The sequence below is a fragment of the Macrosteles quadrilineatus genome, unplaced genomic scaffold, assembly GCF_028750875.1.
Source record: "Macrosteles quadrilineatus isolate MER2022 unplaced genomic scaffold, UCM_ALF_1.0 Scaffold_1__1_contigs__length_201487025, whole genome shotgun sequence".
NCBI lineage: Eukaryota > Metazoa > Arthropoda > Insecta > Hemiptera > Cicadellidae > Macrosteles > Macrosteles quadrilineatus.
Genome location: NW_026542594.1, coordinates 25,066,449 through 25,090,432, shown reverse-complemented (window position 1 = coordinate 25,090,432; position 23,984 = coordinate 25,066,449). Strand labels below are relative to the sequence as shown.

General features: G+C 33.3%; 1 protein-coding gene across 1 annotated transcript in view; it reads right to left on the bottom strand.

Annotated features, from left to right (window-relative positions):
- Positions 1 to 14,712, bottom strand: part of LOC128995342 (uncharacterized) — a 58,142-nt gene extending 43,430 nt beyond the window's left edge. Inside the window, exon 1 of the mRNA XM_054420330.1 lies at positions 14,675 to 14,712. The gene's annotated coding sequence lies outside the window, so the exon portion shown is untranslated. The remainder of the gene's footprint in view (positions 1 to 14,674) is intronic.
- Between the last annotated feature and the right edge of the window lie 9,272 nt (positions 14,713 to 23,984).

The following is a 23,984-nucleotide window of genomic DNA, read 5'->3' as shown; positions in this document are numbered from 1 at the left end:
CTTTACAGTTAATTTCAACTCCATAAATAGTCGGCGGGTAGAACCATTGTGGAACCCTCTCAATTCAAATGCTTAGTTTATTAGATATAATAAAGACATGTTAACGTAATATCCCAATCGATTATACAAGTAGAATAATATAAACATTAATATAAATAGAACACTATGCTTACACAACATGATTTCATTATAATTTCACGGCATTTAAGGGGCTAAGTCTATTGCAATTTTTTTAAAGAAGTTGTCAATTCGTTATTTCTTAACGCTTATCATTTGGCCGGTTCATCTTTTGTGCACAGATTGTGTTAGTTTTCATTTCAGATATTTAACCAATGTGAGCATTTCTTATCACTTGTTTATCTATAAATAACAAAGGTTGTAATATCATACATGAACGAGCCGTGGGAAACATTAGAGAGTATAAATAATTGTATTTACACGCCTCATGATAATTTGTTTTAAGTAATACAATAATACGTAATGTATGATAATTTTTAAAGCAAAAAATGCCACCACTGACACTTAGTACTAACGCTATACAAATCACTCACTGACTGATCAGGTATAAAAAATATTCTAACATAATTATAGAAGAGCTAGGCATTTGAAATTCGGTACGGATAAAGGTCTCGGTCCTAAACCACCCATAAAACTCCAAAAAGTTACACCTTCCTATTAAAAAAAGGGAGAGATTTGAAAACTCCAAAAAGGTGGGTTTTTTTACTGATATAACTTAAAAACAGCAAGAGCTAGTAATATTTGAAGGAATTGTCATGGTCAGGAATTCATTTTTCTACAGGACGCCCTAAGCGTTTTTCGAAAATCTTACCCTTTGTTTTTTAAAACTACTTTTCGGACATATTAAATCCTAAAAGTAACATTTTAAATTTTACACCCCCTAAAAAATGTAAATGGTGGAATATTAAAAAGAGTGTTTTTTAACGCTTTTGGGAAAAAAGTTAATATTTTACGTTTTCAACCCAATTACGTTTTCAACCCCCCCCCCCCCACCGGAATAAAAATGGTTAATTTGGAAAATTCTGAATGCAGGGTTTTCCTAAACGTCTGTTGCGGCTCTATCATGGGTCTAGTCAAAAAACAGAGGACTCATTGGCCTTTATCCTATGTTCTGTAGTGAAGACGCATTACTCACTGTATATCATTCGTTAATTATTTCCAATATTAGATATGCAATAACTATATGGGACTCAACTTCATCAAAAACTAAACAAATATTTAAATTACAAAAGTCTGCATTAAGAATTATTTTCAAATTAAAACTACGCCAATCATGTAAAAAAATATTTAAAAATTAACAATTTATGACCTTTTACTCAATATATATTTATGAAACATTACTATTTTTAAAGAACCATTTTGAGAAATTCTGGAAATATGATGAATGATGTGGGAAGAATTATGATTTGAGAAAATAACAAATATTTTCTTCCACATTCCACCAAACAAAGTTTTATGAAAAACATCTTTATTACAACGGAATAAAATTATTTAATAAACTACCAACTAATATTTAAACCTATTTAAAATTAAGAGAATACAAAAAAATTAAAACTAATCCTTACTGAAAATATAATCTACTCTATTGAAGACTTCGTTGAAAAATGCATCAAAATTAAAAGAGTTTCATTTTATACTAAACTTAATTGTACTGTCGATACAATAAATTTATATTGTCAAGACAATAAAGTATTTATTCCAAGTATGTTTACTATTAACTTTTTATGTTTTTATCACAACAGCGTGGTCGTCCCCCGAAGGGGTCCCATCCTTCGTACTGATGATTTACCCCCCAACCCCTAAGAGTATTTCAAATATTGTTATCTCCCCCCATCTCCTTGGATTATAACTTTATTGCTATACTTATTTAGCTTAAGACAGTTTTACAGTTAATGGCTTAGCGAATTTCAACACAGAAAACATATGTTTTCTGTGATTTCAATCATTCAAGCACTAGGCCTAAAACCAGAAAACACTCCCAGACAACATCTTGTCCCCCGAGGCACTTTTCCATGGCGGCTCAAATAAAAAGAGGGCAGCGAGCCAAAGGCGAGTATTTAAGCTATACGTTCTATAGGTAGTTAACCATTAGGCACTTTAAACCATGTAAAGTAGGTACTTAATTTATCTATAAATTATATAAGAAGAGCAAATACTATGGGGTAAAATTTGATAGTTTCTCTTTCACTTTGTTAAAGTCGATATGTTATGACAGTAAAACTGCACAATACAAAATATTTTTTTTAAATAAAAAAAATGTTACGTTCTAAAGCCAAACAGATTTAAAATTGACCCGACTCTTCTCGTCATTCTACATTCTCCGACATGACGACAATTACATCAACTTGCTGAGGACGTACGTCGGTTTTTAGCGGATTCCCTGTAAGTTAATTGGGCGGAATGTAGCGCACAGCTCAGTATATGGCGGTGGCGGGGAAATCCACTTGGCTATTCCTGAGGAGTAGACAATTCGGCCTTACGGGGACTGAAAATGAAAACCGTCTGAGACAATAACAGATCACCAGCATTGATATTTATCAAACGCGATGATAGTGTTTGTATAGCTTTGTTGATAAATGACCAGTTTACAAATTGATGTTTAGCGATTGTGTTTAGATCTACTTTCTCTGGTTTATTTATATTTTTGCAATTATTGGAAATGAGTGAGTGGCAATAAAACGGCCACTTCTACAGTCTTGCGCTAAAAAATGTTAATTAGTTTTAGCAATTTTCCCATAGAGGGAATAAGCTATTACCATCATGGTTTTATGGGGTAAAAATCGGGGTTTCCCATTAATATCCTATAAATATATAAGTTTCCAATTTATTTCCAAACAATTTTGTAGAGTTAAAAAAACCAATTATTTATTATTTTGAAGCATTATTATACGCCTAATGGTTACAAAGAAATAAAATAGGGTGGAGTGGGGTAAGTGGGGTCACGGGGCAAGTGAAGCCAGTGGCTACCTCGACCTTATAAGTGGTAATTTAAACAATAATGCACCAAATTATGTTTATTTGGACCTTTATCTAATATATTCAACATTAACATTGAGTGTAACTGGACAAACACTTTTTTTTTACTTTATAAAAAAACCGTGCGTTTTTTTGCCAAATGGAAGTGCACGGGTCAAAGTTTGCAAAATTATTACCACTATATGGAAAGTCCTAAACTCAAAGTTGTGAGTGTTTCTAGTAGTTTTTTTATGTGTAGATTAAGCCTGTGTAATCCATTTTGCTCAAAAATGCTTGGTAAAAAAAATAAAGCCGTGGCCTCACTTACCCCGGCAATTTTTGATGTGGGGCAGCCACAGCCTCTGGGGTAAGAGCAGCCAGTAAAAATTGTTTTTATTTGTACTCTTTACAATTGTTTTATTTGTGACTTTAACAATTAAGTTTATTTAACAAAGACAGTAAGGTGTTTTTAGTTGAAAAAGTGACTTTCAGTTGATTTTTAGATAAAACATACGTTCCAAGTGTGAACTTTAGGATTACGGTACACATTTTTTTATTAGGCTACAAAAACATTGTAAAGCCTAACATGTAAGTTTTAATAATTAACAGCAACAAGGAGTTTTTAGTGAAAAATAAATAGCCAAGTGATTTTTAAGTAGCTTTTTAGTTGAATTTAATAGGGCTACAACCATGAGACTAGCGTTCCCAAAAATAGAATTTTGTTAACACAATGTAAACAATTAATAAAATGTAATAAAAAAAATCATGTTTGTGCATAAAATGTTAACAAACCATGCAGAAGAGGTCAGACAATAATACTTATCATGTAAGTACAACAATTAGGTGTTATTTTATTAGTTATAGGAAAAAGTAATATCTTTGAAATTGTTAAGATTTTCACGTTGCCGTGGTTTTGATCACAAAAAAGTTTGTAACTCATGAAAAAATAAAGATATCTCAATGATTTAAAAATTGCCAAACTCAGTGAAAAATGGGCTATAAGCCACCACTTGCCCCCATGTCTCTCTATGTGTGTCTTAAAGAGGAAATCCAGGCCCTGGCTGCACTCACCCCGAACACCTGGGGAAGTGCAGTCACTGAACATAGTCTAAAAAAAATTTCTACTGGACAAAAGGTTAAAGGAATTCTAAAATCGATTATATCACTAGATAGTCAATAAAGTAGAGATAAGGCATGCCAAGTTTCAATAAATAATATTAAATAATAACTTGGTAAATTGAGCTCAAAGTCAAACTATGAAAAAAAGTGGCCCCACTTACCCCACTTCACCCTATTGCTATTTTAAAATCTCCATGTTATTTTCTTGAACATATTTTGATTCAATTTCTAAAATAAATTTGATACTAAACTAGGCCTACGCCAAATAAAAATTCCCCCAAAACACTTTTTAACCCTCCGTGCTGCAGCAAACCTAAGTACTCGTTAAACTAATGCTATTTAAATAGGGAATAAATGTAATATCTTTAGGCAGATATTTTAGTGTAAATACTATCAGGCAAATAAAAATTAGATTATACTGCAGGTTTGCTGTGATGGGGGTATTTAAAGTTATTGTAACTCGGTAGGCGAATTTGTAAAACTGAGTCTCTTACACTAACACATACTAGAATAAAAAATAGTCCTAAATCTCGAATAACCTTACTAAAATGATAATAAATTCCAAATAAACTACAAACTCTGTCAGTAAGTAAGAATGTTAACTTTTTTTTAAAACAGTGCATTACGAATGACAAAAGCTTGAAAGAGTTTTTTTTGTATTGTCGCAGTTTCAAGAACTTGAATCATATTAGTTATCATCTTCGTTTATTTTGTTACCTGCGTAACAAAATTATAGCTATAGAACGCAGGCAACAAAAAATGTAGGGCGTAATGACTAATATCACCTATCTATGATTGGCTATGGAAATGATGAAAATAAAATAACTATAATTTAACATGGCCAAATTTGCCTTAACATTTTCTTCCATTACATGTGTAGTGTTTGTACTCTGACTATATGAGTATGATTTAAACTATTTCGTTAGAACTGGAGAAGCATTCACAAGATATGAATTGTCAAAATGGAAGATTTGAAATGTTACACCATATTCCAGCATAACATCTGTACGTGCAAACTGCAAACGAGGGGTGGAGGAGATATTTTACCACCCTGCTGTCGACGATACACCCGCATCTCAGCTGGGCACGCGGAAGTCTAGAATTCCATGAAAATCTACCTCCGGATCTGTTCACGGACACAAAGGGTTCAACAACCCTCTTATAGACACTACTATAGGAGCCAGGTAGAGGGTGTAGTATGGGATGTCTACATTATCTTGTTGTTATAGCAATGCAATTGTGTATGAATTACTACATAATCTTAATTCCTACGCTTTTTTTGAGGATATGGAGTAGCTTCAAATTTGACTGTAGGTAATCGATTTAATATTAAACCATATAACCTACTTAAAACAATTAAAAGTGTGCGTACCTAAGTTATTAAAATCTGGTTGTGCCTAACAATTTAAAAAAAAACTTAAGTCTTTTAAAATATACTTTCTTTTTAGAATATATTTCCTTAGGATAAGACGAGAACAATTTCCAAAGACAGAAAGAAGAACAATTTTCCTTGGTCGACGATGCAAGGGTTTGTCCAAGCAACTTTGTAAACACGTGAAAAAGCATTAATTTCAATAACTGTGTAAGTGACAAGTAAAACCCACCTCCACGACAAATAAAACAGTATACTACTGGAAACCAAAAATATTGTCATAAAAAACTTAACCTGGAAAAACATTGAGTAGCCTACACTGATTTGCTTTAGATATAGATACAGTAATATTAAAACAAGTTAGACCAGTTAAAACTGTATACAGACCTATACGAAATACATCAATGCGTTTTTCAGTTTTAAATTTATAACCCAGCGAAGTGATTAACACTGCAACTACAACACTGGTAATAAAGACGAGTAACGTAACGAATGAAGTGTTGAACTCACCAGTTTTGGTCACACTATTAGATCACAACAATACACACAAGTCCTTGAGTCCATCCTGTTCAAGAGTCACAGAAGCTAGACACGCAATGTGCGGGGGTCCACGGCAAACTGAACTGAGCGAGCGGGCGGGAGCGCTGAGCACTCAGCACTGCAACAATCGAACAACAGCTGACCTGACTGCCTCGCAGCGCCGCGCCGTTCACACGTCACAGCTGATTGTTAATTATTACCGATGAAAACACACTTTAAGAAGCTAAATGCTCATGTTTTTGTATTCATTGGTATTACCTACTTCATACATCCAAGGTGTGTTTTTAACTGTATTGTAAAAATACCCCCGCCGCAGCAAACCTGCAGACTAAACGAATTTTCATTTGTCTGATTGAATTTACACTAAAATGTCTACTTAAAAATATAACATTTATTTTCTATTTAAATAGAATTAGTTTAACAAGTACTTAGGTTTGCTGCATCAGGGAGGGTAAAACTGTTATTTTTGTAAAATGTTAATAGTTAGTAAGAAATAAAAACATTTTCCAAATTTGATCAAAATGTGTTCACAAACAAGCAAACTACAACAGTTTACTTGTTCTCTATAAGAATAACATAGGAATTTTAATTTTTTTTTTTATTTTCACCTTAACCATTAGGCACATAATAACGCTTCAATATTCTAAATTATTTGTTTTTTTATGCTCTACAAAATGGTTTGGAAAGAAATTGCTAAATTTTATGTATTTTGGGTAAAAGATGGGAAACACCTTTTTTTACCCCATAAAATCCCCCATAAACCCCCGTTCCCATAGTCCGATCATGCTGTTTCGTGAACTCGTTCGAATAAATGTAGGTTTACACGTGGATACCAAATTTAATCAAAATCGGAACATTTTTGCTCGAGTTATCGTGCTAACGGACACACACACACACACCTTATATATATATATGAATTTGAACGGATGGTGTTTTTGGCCTCTAGGGACCTCAAAACGAAAAAAATCGGTCCCGCGTCCAGGTCTTACCATGAGTACTATGGTAATACCTTATTCCCTATATGGGAAATTCGCTAAAAAGATACGTGTAGGGTTAGGCTCAAACATGGGTTCAGAGACAATTATTATTCAGATCCCAACGTTAAGTTTGAAATATTCATTAGACAAATTCGAAGGCTGGTTTGAATAAAAAATTCACAACAAAGTCAGATAAAACTTATAATAAAATACTGGTGTTCTGGCGTGCAATTGTAAAATACTTGTAATAGTAAAATACACTTGGTAACACTTACAAAATCTAAAATAAGCTACGACTTAGAAAAAATATGACTTTTATTCCCTACACTAATAGTACATAATAGCAATAGTTAAATAACACTTCTTTTCGTACAGGTTTCAGTAATTTTCTAGTTATACGATGCCACTGGATAGTGCAAGTCCAATTCTCATCCTATTGTATTATCTGAAGTAGTTTTTTTGTGTTTCGTATCACGTAACGTTTGGGTGAGAATCTTTTTCTCAAATTTGAGGGTACATTTTACAGTGCCTACATTTTAGCTGTATTATCGTGTGCACCAAACTGCCACTTTGCTCACTAGTTACACAAATAACTATTCATTCCTTTTGAATATGAATACTCATAAGGTTAACATGGGAAACTACAGATCCACTGGGGTGAAGCCCGAAAGGATTTTTGAGATGAGAATAGGCCTATATGCTAATCGGGAATGTGAGCTATCATCATGCCAAATTTTAGCCCAATCCATCCAGTAAATAGTAAATGCGTGATTGAACTTCAAGCCAACAAACACACACACTTTCACATTTATAATATTAATATTAGTAAGATAGTAAGATAAGATATATATTGAAAATTTGCATCAGCTGGTCCATAACAAGTAACATGATAACATAACAGCTGATAAAATGTCTATGCCAATAATTGTATACATTTGTTTCCAGGTTTTGTACAAAAAAAAAATGAAAACTTTAAAACACCAAAGAACATATTTTTACTACAAAATTGTCAGGGTACATTATAGTGCAAAAGTAATATAATTGGAATGATCTGGAGCCTCTATCAACACTATCTCTATGTTCTGACCTGGTGGGCCGCGACCAGAGTCCATTGATTGATTCATTACAATAATGGCGCTACAGATGAAGTAGTTGAGACGAATCGCACATGCGAGGAAACTATCCAGTGATTGTCTGGAAGATGTATGTACACAGCTAACAACATCTTGATTGATAGCGGCCATAGTTTGATGAGTTGATTTGCAAATGTTATCATATCAAGTTTATATTTTAAATTTTAATTTTGTTTTACTTTTCTTTGTTTACTTATATTTAGCAATTAATGCAGTGTAATTGATATGAAGGATATGTATGGACGGTTTATTTAATAACTAGCAGAGTACCCGTCCTTCGTACGGGGTTGGCATATAAGTATAAAATGCTTATTGCAGTTATACTCAAGCTTTGTGTTTGCAATGGGCGAGGACAAAGTTTAATAAAATTTGCTCCTTTAAATTGACGGTATACTATGGTATTAAACATCTACCATAGCCATTAATGTTATACCACTTAACCTAAGCAATAAAGAAAAATAAAATAACAAAAATTCGCAAAAAATCACAATTGATTCATGACATTAAAACATAAACATAACTGTAAACAATCCTACTTTGACAGTTCTCATTGCGTATCACAGTTTTTTGTTGCTGCTTAGTTCAAATTAGCTGTTAACATAAATGCAAAAACATTATAGTGCTGCAACCTGTTGGGAAACCTTATAACTTTTTAATGCTTTTGCATATCATAGAACCAACTTTTTAAGATGAAACAGCTGACTAAATTCTTTAATTCCCTTTATGAACACTCATAAGGTTAACATGGGGAACTACAGAGCCACTGGGGCAGAGCCCGAAAGGATTTTTGAGAAAAGAATATGCCTATATGTTAATCGGGAATGTGAGCTATCATCATGCCAAATTTCAGCCCAACCCGTCCAGTTGCGTGATTGAACTTCAAACAAACAAACAAACACACAAACTTTCACATTTATAATATTAGTAAGACGAGCTGTTGGCCCGTCCTACGTACGGGATTGAAAAGTCAACTAAAACTGAAATTATATTAATATTTCCATTTCTAATCCAAGCAAAGTTCAAGCAGTTAACCATTTCCTGTAAACAAAAAGCTGCCAAGATGAATTAAAACATGTACACATTGTTATTTTCCTATTCTTTCCTCAAAAAGTCGAACAGAAAAATAATTTGCATAATTTTTCCTTTGAATACTCGGGGGGCAGAGCCTCGATTTGTATACATCAGTGGTTATAGAATCTTGAATCTTACTTATTTTCTATATTCAATGCCAACATCCCAGAATAATAAACTTCTGTTTGAAAGACAACTTTTATATTCAACCAGCTGTTAGTTAAAACAAATTATATTGCACCAAAACAAACTTAAAATTTTAAAGATTGCTCTAAAAAATAAATTAGAACATCTATCATTTTACCATGAATATTTAAATAGTCTGCCATCCACTTGCCCATAAAATGGACGTATCAATGAGCATAGCATTACACATAGTATAAATAAGTCAACCCTATGCATGTAATTATTATCCAAATGCTTAATTTGTGACACAAAAGCTGAATATTACCAGCTGTTATGTTGAGCAAATTATTTTATGCCAAAAGCTAGTTTAGAATCTTAGCGTCGGCTGCTAGACTTTTTAAAAATTCAAACTTAATTTCTAAAAAACTGGGACCCTAAACTAAAATTATGGCTTCGACATTCCCTAGTTCTCAAAATTATCTTTCTTTCAACACAAAAATCATGAAAATCCGTGGAGTGGTTGATTCAGAATCGTGAAATAAATAAACGGTATCAGCATTCTGACACATACTTTCTCCCATAAGTTTGTCAACAACCTTTATCATGTGTAAGCGATGAGAGTAAATATACGGAAATGGGATTTGTGCAATTTTGTTCAGAATTTAAAGGACTATAACATACAAAATTTTTATCAAAATCGTTCGGGCCATTTTTGGGAAAATACGATTTTTCTGTTATTTTATTGGGGTTTTATGGGAAAATGACATAATTTACAATAACTTTTGAACCATAATTTTTACAGAAATGGGATTTGTACCATTTTGTTCGGAATATAAAGGATTATAACATACTAAATTTTTATCAAAATCGTTTGGACCATTTTTGGGAAAATCCTTTTTTTCCATTATTTTATGGGGTTTTTATGGGTAAATCCCCATTAAAAAATTTCTAAAAAATTAAAAAAAACTATCAAAATTGTAAGGACCATAACATACTATGTTAAATCAAAACCGGATTTTTTTTCTAAAATCCTATTTTTCGTTATTTCATGGGGTTTTTATGGGAAAATAACATATTTGAACATAACTTTTGAACCGTAATTTTTACAGAAATGGGATTTGTCCCATTTTATTCAGAATTTAAAGGGCTACAACATACTAAATTTTTATCAAAATCGTTCGGGCCATTTTTAGAAAATCCGATTTTTCCGGTCTTTTATGGGTTTTTATGGGAAAATCCCCATTAAAAATAAAAATTTCAAAAAAATGAAAAAACGCCTGGAGATACCATGGATTAGAACCTACATACCAAATTTCATCGAAATCGGACCACAGGTGTAGTCTCTAGCTCTGTACACATCCAGACACACAGACACACACACACACACACACACACACAGACATCACTTCGAAAACCACTTTTTTGGGTCCAGGGGGACCCAAAACGAATATATCCACTCAAAACTCAAACTCGAAAATTTTGACGAAAACAATACTTTCTCCATATACTATGGTATAGGGGGAGAAAGTAAAAAAACACTGTTTCGTTTTAATATTATAGATAAGATGTCAGAACTATTTCGGTATACCAGATTTTTGTTGGTAAAGCAAATGCCTATTAATGTGGTAGGTCTCTAGAAAACTGACCAATAAGCTGCAGGGTGTGCTATAAACCAAATTCGATTCATACCGTACCTTATTAGTACTTTGTGGTTCAGAAAACTTGGGCCCTGGCCAAAGAACCGAAACCCCTTATTGGATTTGAGAATAAAGTTCAGAGAAAATATACGGGCCTTTTCAAGATAATGGAGGTTGAGATACGAAAGGACAGAGAGCTAAGAGGAATGTTTAAACACCCATATAGGTGATTTCCAGAAGTAAAAGGCTCGGATGGACAGGCTATGCGTGGTGGAGAGAAGATACATAAACTTAAATGCATTACGAGGAAGAAGCACCACAAGTAAGACGACCACTTGGAGGACCAAGCAATGAAAGAAGAGGCAAGGGATAAGAGGGAATCAGAGGCCAAAATCTTCTTTAGGGTTCAGTGGCCACTGAGGTAAAATAAGGTACTCTTTAAGTAATAGTAGGCAATGGAAGGTAATATGTAGCTACTGTACTTTAAACCAGTGTGTGTGAATCGACCGCCAATCCCACTTCAAGGGTTTTCTAATTAACACAATCACTGTTTTATTGTAAAACTATCGGATTTAAAATGCATATCGTATAGGCCTGTAATCAGATGAAAGAAATAGATGGCCACGTGGTATTAGTTTACAAGATGATTTTCCCTATTAAAACTACCACAATCTTTCTTTATGCGTGTAAAATAGCTGTTCTGGATTACATTAAGATATAATCGACTACTTTATTCCCGTACGTAGGACGCACCAACAGCTAGTTATTTTTATAATATGAATTTTAATGAAGGGAGTTCCCCTAATCGAATGTAAGGACAACGTTGTTTTCCGTACAGCTGAATCATGGCAATATACAGTATACCTATGCCTATTGACACGTAGGTGTAGAATATAATTCGTACAACATGAAGAGTCCTTAGAAAACCCGAGTCAGCTGTGCAGAGGTCAGACAGTAGTGTCCGATAACAGCTGATAGCTGATGGTGATAACTCACTGATAGTAACAATGACCTTGTTTTGTTGGTAATACTGTCACGAATTTTGTTTTGTCTCATAATTTCCGTGTTTTGGTGTCCCAGGCTGTTTATCTTTGTGTAGCGTTGTTTTACATTAAAACACAGAGTCATATACGTAACGGTATGATGTTTTATAAACATCGATGAGTTTTATTATTGTTTCCTTAAATGGTTTTCTTGATGCCATTATGACCATTAGTGGCTTGCAATTATAAAATAAAAATCAAATTTGAAAAAGTATTTTCATCACTCTGATTTGTAAATAGCCCATTTCTATAGGCCCTACAGCTGAGATCTCCAAAAATAGTCAATTTCCATACACTAAAAACAAATAGTGATCAGCTGGCTTTTCCTAACATAAACTACTTTCGCTACAAAAACAATACTTTGCCTGACTTCAACAAAGTTACAACTGAATTAATTAATTGTACGTTTAGATTAGACAAATGAAAAGACTACGAAATATCAGATAATTTTTTAGTAGGTAGTTTTTTCCATCGTGATACAAATTATTGTTCAATACTCGTCACGAAAGTCCCATTTCGGGGCGAAATAGTGTTTCCCGCTAGTAGTGAAATATAGTATTTCGACAAAGTGTATAAACATGCAAAGTATTTCTAGGCTTTCCCTTATTATTTTTATCCTATGTCAATTAAACACGAACGGTTGATTATAAAAATCAAATTTCAACACCTAATAATCTCATTAGAACAGTACAAATTGTGATTGAACTTAAGTCATGTCAGGCCTATGCAACAAATCAAGTTATTATTGATAGAATAAAATGTTGAAATTAAATAAAAATGCTTCTTTATTGAGGCAAACTTAGGACCTCATGGTATTTTCTTACAGTTAACATCTAGTTTTCAAATCAAAATTTCATAAGCGATGTACCTCCAAACGAATTGATTTGAATAGAGAGTGCATAGCGGCGTATGAAGTTGCTCCAGCCATATATGTATACAGTAGTAGCCTATAGAGAATAATTGCTACTAACTGTATTTCCTGGACAAGTTTCAGGATATTTATGAAAGTCTGTAGTCTTCTGACGAGTGTCTAGCTTCCTGTCACGTAAAGTTTATTCTTCGCGTAAGAACTCATTATGAACAACACTATATACTTATTATACTTACAACAGACACGCGCCTTAATAGTGTGGAAACATAGATTTTTTTATGATTCTATATAGAAGCAAAATACGTAAGACTGTTAAGATACTTGGTAGGTTAATTACTTAATTTGTTAGTATTGACAGAAAAAACTGCCCTATTTGTAGTAAAAGGGGACATTTTTTTTTTTAATTTGACACAATCACATTAGGCCTAATATAAATATGGATAGTTTATAGCTAACATTAAAGTATATTTAAGATAAAATTTACAAATTACTAAAGCCATGAATATGATAATCCGCGTTTGCAATCAATGCCAGCCAGCATAAGTGTCACCATAAATAAAACATACTCCCTTGGGTTGGTGGGTCTATGGTGTTACCAACCAAAGCAATACCATTGACTATGGATACTACAAGCGAACGTCTTATCATATTCTTACATCTGAAGTGTTGGTTATGTATTCGATACAAAGTTACGCGTGAGTAAGTCATGCTGAATGTAAGTTTTACACTTATTTTAGGATAACAGTTACACTGCTTCCTTTACTATTGAGTTTAAACTAACAGAGTTCACAAATAATTTGTTCTAATTGGTTAAACTATTTTTAATATTGGTAAAACAAAAGTAATCGAGGGGAGCAGTGTGTTAATTGCTCAGTTTAATTGGGTCCGAGACTTGTTTCAGAGGAAAAATGAAACCAGTGAAATAACCATTTACCTTTTCAAGATTATGTTTGTTTAGAACAGTTATTAGTAGGTAAATTATAACTATTAATTTAAAATAAATTTGTTTATTATAGATATCTATAAAGGCAAAAGTACCCATGAACTTTTGAGAAAACTACAAGTCACATCCCCATAAACCATATACTTAAAATGTTCGTCATGACGAGAAACCTTGCGCAAAATTATCCATTTTTTCATAAATTGCCCTTTAAGGTCTTAGTTGCTTTCCAAAGGGACCTTTCCATATACTTAATGTTAAAAATACCTCAGCTGTTCTTATTTGTATGTTATTCTTTCAATTATTTATTACCTTATTAAAATCTGGTGTGATTATTTGTTTGTAATGCTGTATTCTGTTTTGTTTATTTCATCTTAACTTAACCAATCAATAGTTTTTTTATAATACTTTGAAGTCAAACGGGTTGAAGCCTGTGGGTAACAGCTAGTACACTATAAAGAGTGATTTACTTACTTCAATCAGACTATTTAAACTACATTTTCCTAAACTGTTTAGTCTCTTGTCAACAATCTGACTGTTGTTGAACATTCAACTGAAGGAACAACTGTTAAATTACAATTCACATTTACAGCAATAAAGAAAGTTGGTCACCATAACTGGCTCATGAAAATGGGCCCTAGAAATAGGTTAATCGTTAGGGGGACGAAGTCATAAGGGAAATCGCCTTTTTAATTACCATTCACAGGTGCGTTAGATCGTAGGTTTAAAATGCCACATCAATCTTAAACATCGGTAAAGCAGGACGGCTGGAAAATGGACGTAACAGAGAAAACTCTTATTAGATTAAGTATATAGATTAAAAATGAAATTAAAAAGAAAACGCTCTCTACATAAGCCATACAGAAACGTACCTTGAAATTGCCTTCATTTGATCTCTCAGCGATTGCTGAAAAATGTATTAAAGAGTATGTATTATCCACGCCCATATTAAAATGATAAAAAACACACGCACACACCTTAACAAGGCCTGGTTTGTGAAATAACTTGAAGTCTTGTATACCTTTTGCGAAGCTAGGGAGAACCGAAACGAAACTAAGGAGGTTTACTGCGGAAACGAACTAGATTTACCACGGGTAGTTCACTAACACGCGAGAAGACAAAGAACAAAAAGTTGTAAACAATGGGAATTGTAATTGCGCCTTGAAGACCACTCTGGCATTGTTGTAGCGATCACAGTGATACGCGACAACACCAACTACACTGGGGAAAGTTTAGACGTCGTAATGAGATTTACACACAACTACAGCGATCTGTGCGTGTTTCTGTATGCTAGGCGATCTTATTGAAATCTTAGAAAAATAAGGTAACTAGTGATTATTGCTACCATCAAAGCAATCATTGTCACAATTGCTGAAACCTGAAACGTATTTTAGCTAAAATATGTCTGGGACATAGTAAAATGCCTGGAGCTTAATGAAGTATATTGCTGGATACATAAGATCAGTGGCTGTAGGCAGGTTCTTATAACATAACTAGCAACAGAGCCCGTTGTAGTTAAATACAACGGTCCCTAGAAAGTACAGTAGTACATAATATATGCCCTTGTAAGTACCTGAACATTTTTTAAAGAATGAAATTGTTTAGAAAATAAACTGATTTTCTAAAAGAGTAAAATAATGAAAAACAATTAAAATTTTACAAAAATATTTTATTTACAGTATTTCTTTGTAAACAACATTCTTTGTAAAGACTTCATCTGATTGTTTTAATAATCTTCCTTGTTCTTTGCCAGGGATAATTTTAATTTTTATGTCTTCAAACCTTTTAACCCTTGATATTGCAACATACAATTGTCCATGGCTGAATACTGGTGCTGGAAGGTATATCCCAACTTTATCCAATGTCTGGCCTTGCGCTATGTTTATTGTAATAGCAAACGCTAATTTTAAAGGAAATTGCCGTCTTTTTAAAACAAATGGTAAATCTGTGTCCGTCTGTGCTAAGTCAATCCTTGGAATGAATACAATTTCACGTGCTGCTGATCCAGTTAAAACCTCTGCAATTATTAAATTGGGCTTCTATTAACTATTAAAATTGGGAACTATTAAAAGTTCTTTAACAATTAATTGTGTGCCATTACATAACCCCCGATTTCTGTTAAGATTTCGTAGCAACATTATTACAGCTACAATTTTTAAATTTAATTTGTGTATTGGCATTCCCAATACACAAATTAAGGAGGTTGAGGAAGTTGCATCATCTCTGAGTGAAGTGTTGGTCAGACTATCTTGTTCTGTTTCTTTTTCATTTTCTGGGTCTCCATCCTGATTGCTTGATAAACACTCTTTTACCCCTTGTAGTAAATCTTTATCTATACTATAATTTGGTTTCTTCAATTTATTTTTATGAGCTGTTGATTCACGTCTGCCAGAACATGTTTTACTTTTTCTATTTTTTGATGCACGGCCACGTTTTGATTTTGGTAAGATTATATCCTCTTGATTCTCAGGCATACTATTGTTCTATCAAAACATCGTAATGCCCAGCATCCACATTTCCTGAGAATCCTAGTTTATAGATCGTTGTGCCTTCACCAACCGTTACAAAATAATCCAATTTCTCAGCATATATTTTAAATTGGCAGTCAAAAACTCTTGCTGCAGCTTCGATTTTGACATTAACGGCGTATTCCCCATCTTTGGTCATCAAATTTCTGTATTCCGTCGCGTTTTTTACTTCTAGTCTATATGTCTTATCCCCTACGATCAAAGGACAATAGTAGTCTCAGTTATTGACGACTTCATCAACTACCGTGGATCGTATATCACTGTATCTGGATTGAGATTTATGGCATAAAAATGAGACACTTCTAAAGAAACAGTTTCCATCACCAACCATGTAGTGAAGAGTAAAGTTATTCATTTTTCAACTAATGTAAAATATTTAGTTTATAATTAACAGTTTAAAATAACGAATATTAAATACTATTTTAAACTGTGAATTATAAATTAAATTTGAATAATTTATAATTGACAGTTTAAAATTATTATTTTTGGTTATGAAATCCATACATCACTTAACTTACCAATACTTATTAATGGTACAGATTAAAAACATCACTTTAGAAACACACTTTACGGACCTCAACCACCAATTCAAATAGTAAACAACTAAATGTAAACAAAGAAAAATCAAGGAAATAACAATAAAACAATCAGCTGTTAAACTATAGGTTAATACATGTGTTCCATATGATCAGATGATGCATACTGGCTAACCCATTATTACTACCATAAAGATTTTTTGATTATTCATACCGACAAACGTATTACTACCATAAATAAATAAAACTCAAACTTTACTAATTATTTGGAAATCTACACAGATTTTATTGACCTATTAATTAATAAAATCGGTCCAGTAGAACTGTAGATTTAGTTGTAGAAAGTTAACAAAAATCTCTCCAATTCAATATTTTCTCACCACAATAAATTAGGAGGTTGCTAAGCTTTTTTGCAAATAACTCTTAAATGGTGAGGAAATCGACCAAAGTGGAAGGTGATATTCTGAAAGAGAATAAAATTTGCTACAAAGTACTCTTCGACGTTTTTTTGAAAATATTCAAAAAAGGCAACCTAAAGTTAACTATAAATTGAAATTTTAAAATATTAACTATAAAAAAAACAGTTTTTAATGTATTTTTGCTTTTTATTCTTTATTCACTACAAATTTTTAATAAAATCTAACTTTCATAATTATTTGCAAATCTACACAAATTAGGCTTTCAAACAATACATTAGTTAACAAAATCGGTCCAGTAGAAGTCTAGATTTAGTTGTACAAAGTTTAACAAAAATATCCCTAATTCAGTATTTTTAACAACTAAAAATTTGGAGGTCACTTATCTAATTTGACAATAACTTTTAAATGGTGAGTAAATCGTAGAAAATGCACGTGATATTCTGAAAGAAGATAAAATTTCCTACAAATACCTTCTGTGTATTTCTTGAAATTATTTAATAAAGGCAGCCAAAAGCTGGCTACAAAAATAAACTTGAAAATAAAAACCTGAAAAACAGTTTTTAATGTATTTTTGTTATTTTTATTTTTTCACCACAAATATTAAATAAAATCAACTTTTCATAATTATTTGCAAATTTACATGAGTAAGGCTTTCCAATGACTCATTAATTAACAAAATCGGTCCGGTAGAAGTCTAGATTTAGTTGTACAAAGTTTAACAAAAATATCCCAAACTCAATATTTTCTCATTATTATAAATTCGGAGGTTGCTTAGCTTTTTTGCAAATAACTTTTAAATGGTGAGGAAATCGACCAAAGTGGAAGGTGATATTCTGAAAGAGAATAAAATTTCCTACAAATTGATACCATACACTTCTTGGAAACACTAAAAAAAGGCAGCTAAAAGTCGCACCCAAATAAAAAGTGTGAAAAACACCGTTTTCAATGTATTTCTTATGGAAAACATGTTTTTTTGAAAATTTTCACCATAGATCATAATAAAAACAAACTTTCATAATTATTTGCAAATCTACCCGACCTAAGCTTTCCAACGACCCATTAATTAATAAAATCGGTCCAGTAGAACTCTAGATTTAGTTGTACAAAGATTTTTAAAACTGAATTATATATAGAATAGATGGGGGGAAAATTAAAATAAATATCTATATACTGTACTAATTTAATACGCAAGCAGGTTTTTTTGTGACAATTACTTCTCCGAAACTACTGAACCGATTGACATGTTTTTGGTGTCATTGGAAAGAGCGTAACGTGAAGCTGTGCAGGAAACTTTCTTTTTAGGAAAATAATTAGAGGGTGAGGCCCTGGGGCCCTTTAAAGTCTCGTATTTCTCCATAAGATTATAAATATGGGAAACATTGTTATGAAACGCCAGCTGTTGTTAGAAATTAAAAGTGAGAAGAAAAACATATGTTAATTGTAAACAGTCAATGTGTAATAAGCAAACTGAGAGACCATTTTACACAAAGATATGGTGTACAGGGATATCCATCTTGACAAATACATAATTTGATTCGTAGTTTGTTCAATTATATTACAATAAGTTCTTTTACATTTTGTCCATTTTAGGGCCACTAGTTTTTAAAATTTTGCTGACAAAAAAATTATAATAAAACAACGTGATAATTAACAAGTTTTTTAATACATGACTTTTTATATGCTACAGTTTGTGCATTATAAATATAAGCAAAAGAGTACCAAATATGATATTGATATCGAAACTGATATATTGATTACCGTAGTTTGAAAAATAAATAAGTTATCCTGAAAACATTCCGTCAAACATAGAAATCAAACCATCTGGAAGTCGGCTAAACAATGAATAATGAACGTATAGTTTTTTTATGTCCAAACGCATAAAAAGTCAATAACATGGAGGTATCTATTTACCCTTTAACACCAATACCCTTAGGCAAGTCCAGCGGTTAGTTTGCAGTGCTGGAAACAAATAAAATAAAACTGATTTCCAACGATAATAACAATGTAGTATATGTATATATGACTAGCGAACCCGCCGTGGCTTCACTAACGAAAACTTCTTTGTTGTGTTATATGGCATTTACTTATTTTATTGTTCAACATATTTAAAGATCAGATTGTAAAAAAAAAGAAAAATAATAATAATAGTGTAAATATTTTCATTTCACAAATTTCATGTAATAAAATATAACCAGCTTTTCCCTTCATTAATTGTGCAAATTCAAAAGTATTCATGTGTTCAAATGTAAACAAATATTTTTCTCCATAATGATAACATGGGAACTTTATAAGCCACTGGGGCAGAGCCCTCTAGAACAACTCTTCTTATTGAACACCTAGAGGTTGATTGGAACCTCCATGCCAATTTCTGAGTAGTTATGGCTTCTAGTGATCAGTGAGTGAGTGGTATTTGACAGATTGCTATAGATAGAGTGGACGGTGTGCACCAGGCACCTTGCGTACTTAAGTTTATTACTCCATTAAGTGTAGTAATAAACGAAAAAAACATATTTGTATGCTATATTTGACTATCACTGTTTTAAAAGTACTAGAGTAACCAAGCAAAAAAAGTAATACAAATATATTGATATATTTTTATAATTTTGGTAAATAAGTAAAAGTCGTAGGTCGTAGTATCAATATCAATAATCAAATGCTGTGAACCGCTGCACCAGCTGATCGTAGTTGTAGTATCGTTAAGGGTTGCAAACTTATTTTCAAGCAAACACTTATTACGTGTCTAATAAAAGCACACTGGATTATAGCACACTTATTCGGTTGGAATACTGGAGTGCGGAAAAGTAAAATGATTGCGGCAAAGTAAAATGAGTGCGGCAAAAGTAAGTAAATGCAGCAAAATTAGCTACTTTGCGAGCTATAATCAGCGCAAGGTAGCAAGGTTTTGTGAGGTAACTGCAGAAAAAACTAATTGCAATAGGTACTGCACCGATTTGGTTGACATCAAACTATCGATTATGCCTAAGCAAAGATTTAGTTTTCACAAAATAAACATAGGCTATGAAACTTTGTTTGTTCTATAGGCCTACTCCATTTCAACATCTAGGAGGTTATTACAAATTTCACTGTACCGGAGGTGGGCAGTTCTTCATATGAATGTGCGATTGCGAAATATTTATTGCATCGTCCACCTTCTAAAGCGACTATTGCGAGTAACGAGTTATCATTTCCTATTCAGTCTACCAAAGCCTACTTCGCAACAGATTGTCTCTTCTTGTATTGTTAAAATTAATTTCGATTAAAATGATGAATTGCAAGTCAACCAGTCCTAGAGGGGAAGATTAAACTCATAGAATCATTAAGGCAATGCACTTTTTTCAATAGGTACCGGGAGAAAGATCTTTCCCAAAAGATTTTTCTTTACACTATAAATAAACTTCACCAAGTAATAAACTAAAAATTAAAATACAAAAAAGCTGTTAACGTTTCATGGGTTATTGCGACAATTTATTTGTTCATTGCAAACACGCACATTTTTGTTGGACTTTGAAAATAATCAGACATACATTAATTGAGTCCCAAAGCGTATATTTTTTATCAAATCCGTCTCAAAACAACTAATTATAGCAAAATTGTTAAACTTATTCCCAAGGAATCTTCAGTCTAATGACTTCCTCCCTGCAAGACCTTTAATAGGCTAGGCATTAGGAAAAAAGGTAAATTAATAATAAATTAAGATGATGGTGATGACTAAATGATGATTTTTTACAATGGTGAAATATTTATTTTTAGAATCAAGTGGCATGTAAAATGTTTGCAGTCACTTTTTAACAATTTAGTTTGGGCTATCATAATGGAGCTACCGGTATCTGACAAAAGGTTCACGTTGGATAGTGACAAGATCAGGGTATGGACCGTTTCCTTACAAAAACGTAACAAATGTCGAAGTTTATAAACACAAATAAACATTTCACCTGTAATTCGTAGATTGTTATCCTTGCTTCCAATAGTGTGTGTCTAAATCCTCAACAAAGCTCGCCTCCTGTTCCTGTTCTTCCCTCGGGATCTTCGCTCCAGTGACATCCAAGGTTGTCAGATCACGAACCCGTGAATCCCGGCCTAACCTGAGTGGTCACCCCCTCCCCACCCACATGTCACCATGACGTATGTCTGCCTCTGTCTGTGTCAGGTGGTTCTCTTATAACATGTTAGTCACTACATGTGCTTCACACAAAACTCAAAGTGATGACACGTCAGAGAAATAGCAAGTGACAGACCATTGCTATCGTCTTGCAAGTTTGACGCTTACTCAATAGTTTGTACTGTTGGCGACGTGCGTCAGCGAAGCATAAGTTAGTCTCAAATTCTGTGAAGAATGAGACTCTTTTACATTAGCTTCATTTAAAATATATGTACCAGTGAAAACGCGCTTTTTTCATACTATCTTGGTGTGAGCCACTCTATCCTACCTGCGAGCTATCTTGCTACTTTAAGAATGGATGCTTGAATTTGATTTTTCCCAAAACAAAATAAATAACAAACTATATAGTGTACGTACTATATTGGCAGAAATGTGACGTAAATTTGCAGTATATATATAGCTTTGTTTTTGTCAAGAATATGATTCGGAGATTTGCCACAGTTAATGAAATACGCAATTGTTATCAAAGTATTAATGTGTATAAGCAGATAACAAAGTAAAATTCAATAGCCCTCAATAGTTAAATTTCAGAAAGAGCCTTGCCCCATTTTCACCAATATGGTTAAAGCTCTACAAAAATAATGTTTTGCTCATCTGAATGTCGGTAGCCTATATTTGCTCAAAATACTAATAATGTATTTAAGAATTAGTAAAGTAAAAAAAAACTACTAAATTTAAATGTTTAGTGTATCTATCCACAGAGAAGTAAGATATTACCTCTCTGTGGTATATCTTCTGACATCCAAAAGAGATAATGTGTCATAAGTCATAAATGTGGTGATCAGCTTGTAAGCTAGTTGGGGATAGAGCTGACTGTACCAGTGGAGTGAATGAACGGTGGAGCGAACGAACAGACGAAACATTTTTTTTTAAATACTGGGTGGAGTGAACGATCGTAGAGTGAATTAAACATCTTCCAGGTCCAGGTGTATATGGCTGTGGCGACTAGCGCCACGTCTTGGGAAGCTCCTGCTCGCTAGGAGCATATACTTCTCGTCTGCTGTGGGTCCAAGCCCTGGTAGCTCAGCTACCTGTAGACGTCAACGTCGTTCTGGGAGTTAGTCGTCGATCCGGGGGCGAAGCTGGGGAACATCCTCAGCGACCAGGTCCCTGATGTGTTCCCACGGAGAAACATCCTGATGGTAAACTCCAACCTCGTAACCACCGCGATACTCTCAACAACAAACAACAATGGTAGGTTTGGTGACCCAACTAACTACACACACCACACACCGGAGACCGGACGTTTGTTTGCGAGGTTCCTGTGTGTGACGTCACACGGATGGGCGACGCTACGCCGTCCTACACAGATGTCCGACACACTTTCGGCCACAACACAACATACGCACACATACATTGTTATGCTACCTTTTTACCTTTTACCTTTTTACTTTTTTTTGTTATACTACCTTAATGCTACCTTTTTATGCTGAACTCAATGCCGAAATCCGTTTTTGGTTTTCAAGCTTTCTTGATGAAATATTAAAATTAATTTAAAATTTCAATATTTCAAAAACCAAGTATGCAAATGAAAAACGGATTGTGGCATTAAGTTCGACATAAAAAAGTAGTTCAAAATGATGGGTCACAACACCACCTTCATATTTAAATTAATTTGTAACATTTCAAAATGGCGGATTCAAGATGGCGGCCGAAAAAATTACATCCGTCATAACCAAGTGAAAATAGGTCTACAATGAATGGTGGTGTATACTTATCTTTATCTAATACTATTTTGAGATTATGATCTTAGTTTGTAAATGCACAATGTTAAAATGGGCTAAAAATAAAGTTATAAAAAGTCCTCATAACTTTAGAACGGATCGGAATTTTTAAAAACTAATTGCAGTATTGTAATCAGCGTAAAATTCTAGTTTGAAATAATGGGTCACAACCCTACCTTTACATTTGAAAAAAAAACTTTGTTTCCAATATGGCGGATCCAAGATGGCGGCCAAAAATGTATACCCAGTCAAAATGAAGTACTTACTACAATGATCTGACGAGGTCCGGAGTTGATATCTTAAGAAATGTAGAAAAAAGTAGGGGGGAACTCATTTAAAACTCACCCTGTATATCATATCCATAGACAAGTAAACTACAACAATTTTCATTTTCTCCGTGACCGTTAGGCATACAACATCGCTTCAATATACTAAATTATTTATTTTTTTTAAGCTCTACAAAACGGTTTAAAAAGAAATTGCAAAATTTTTGTTTTTATGGTCAAAAATGGAAAAACCATATTTTTACCCTATAAAACCCCCCATAAACGAATTCCCATGGTTCGATTATGCTGGATCGCGAACTCGTTAGATTAAACGTAGGTTTACACGTTTGTACTAAATTTCATCAAAATTGGATCATTTTTGCTTGAGTTATCGCGCTAACGGACACATATGATTTTATGAATTCAAACGGATGGTGGTTTTGGCCTCTAGGGACTTCAAAATGAAAAAGTAAATCGGTCCCGGGTACAGGTCTTACCATGTGTACTACGGTAATAGCTTATTCCCTATATGGGAAATTCGCTAAAACAT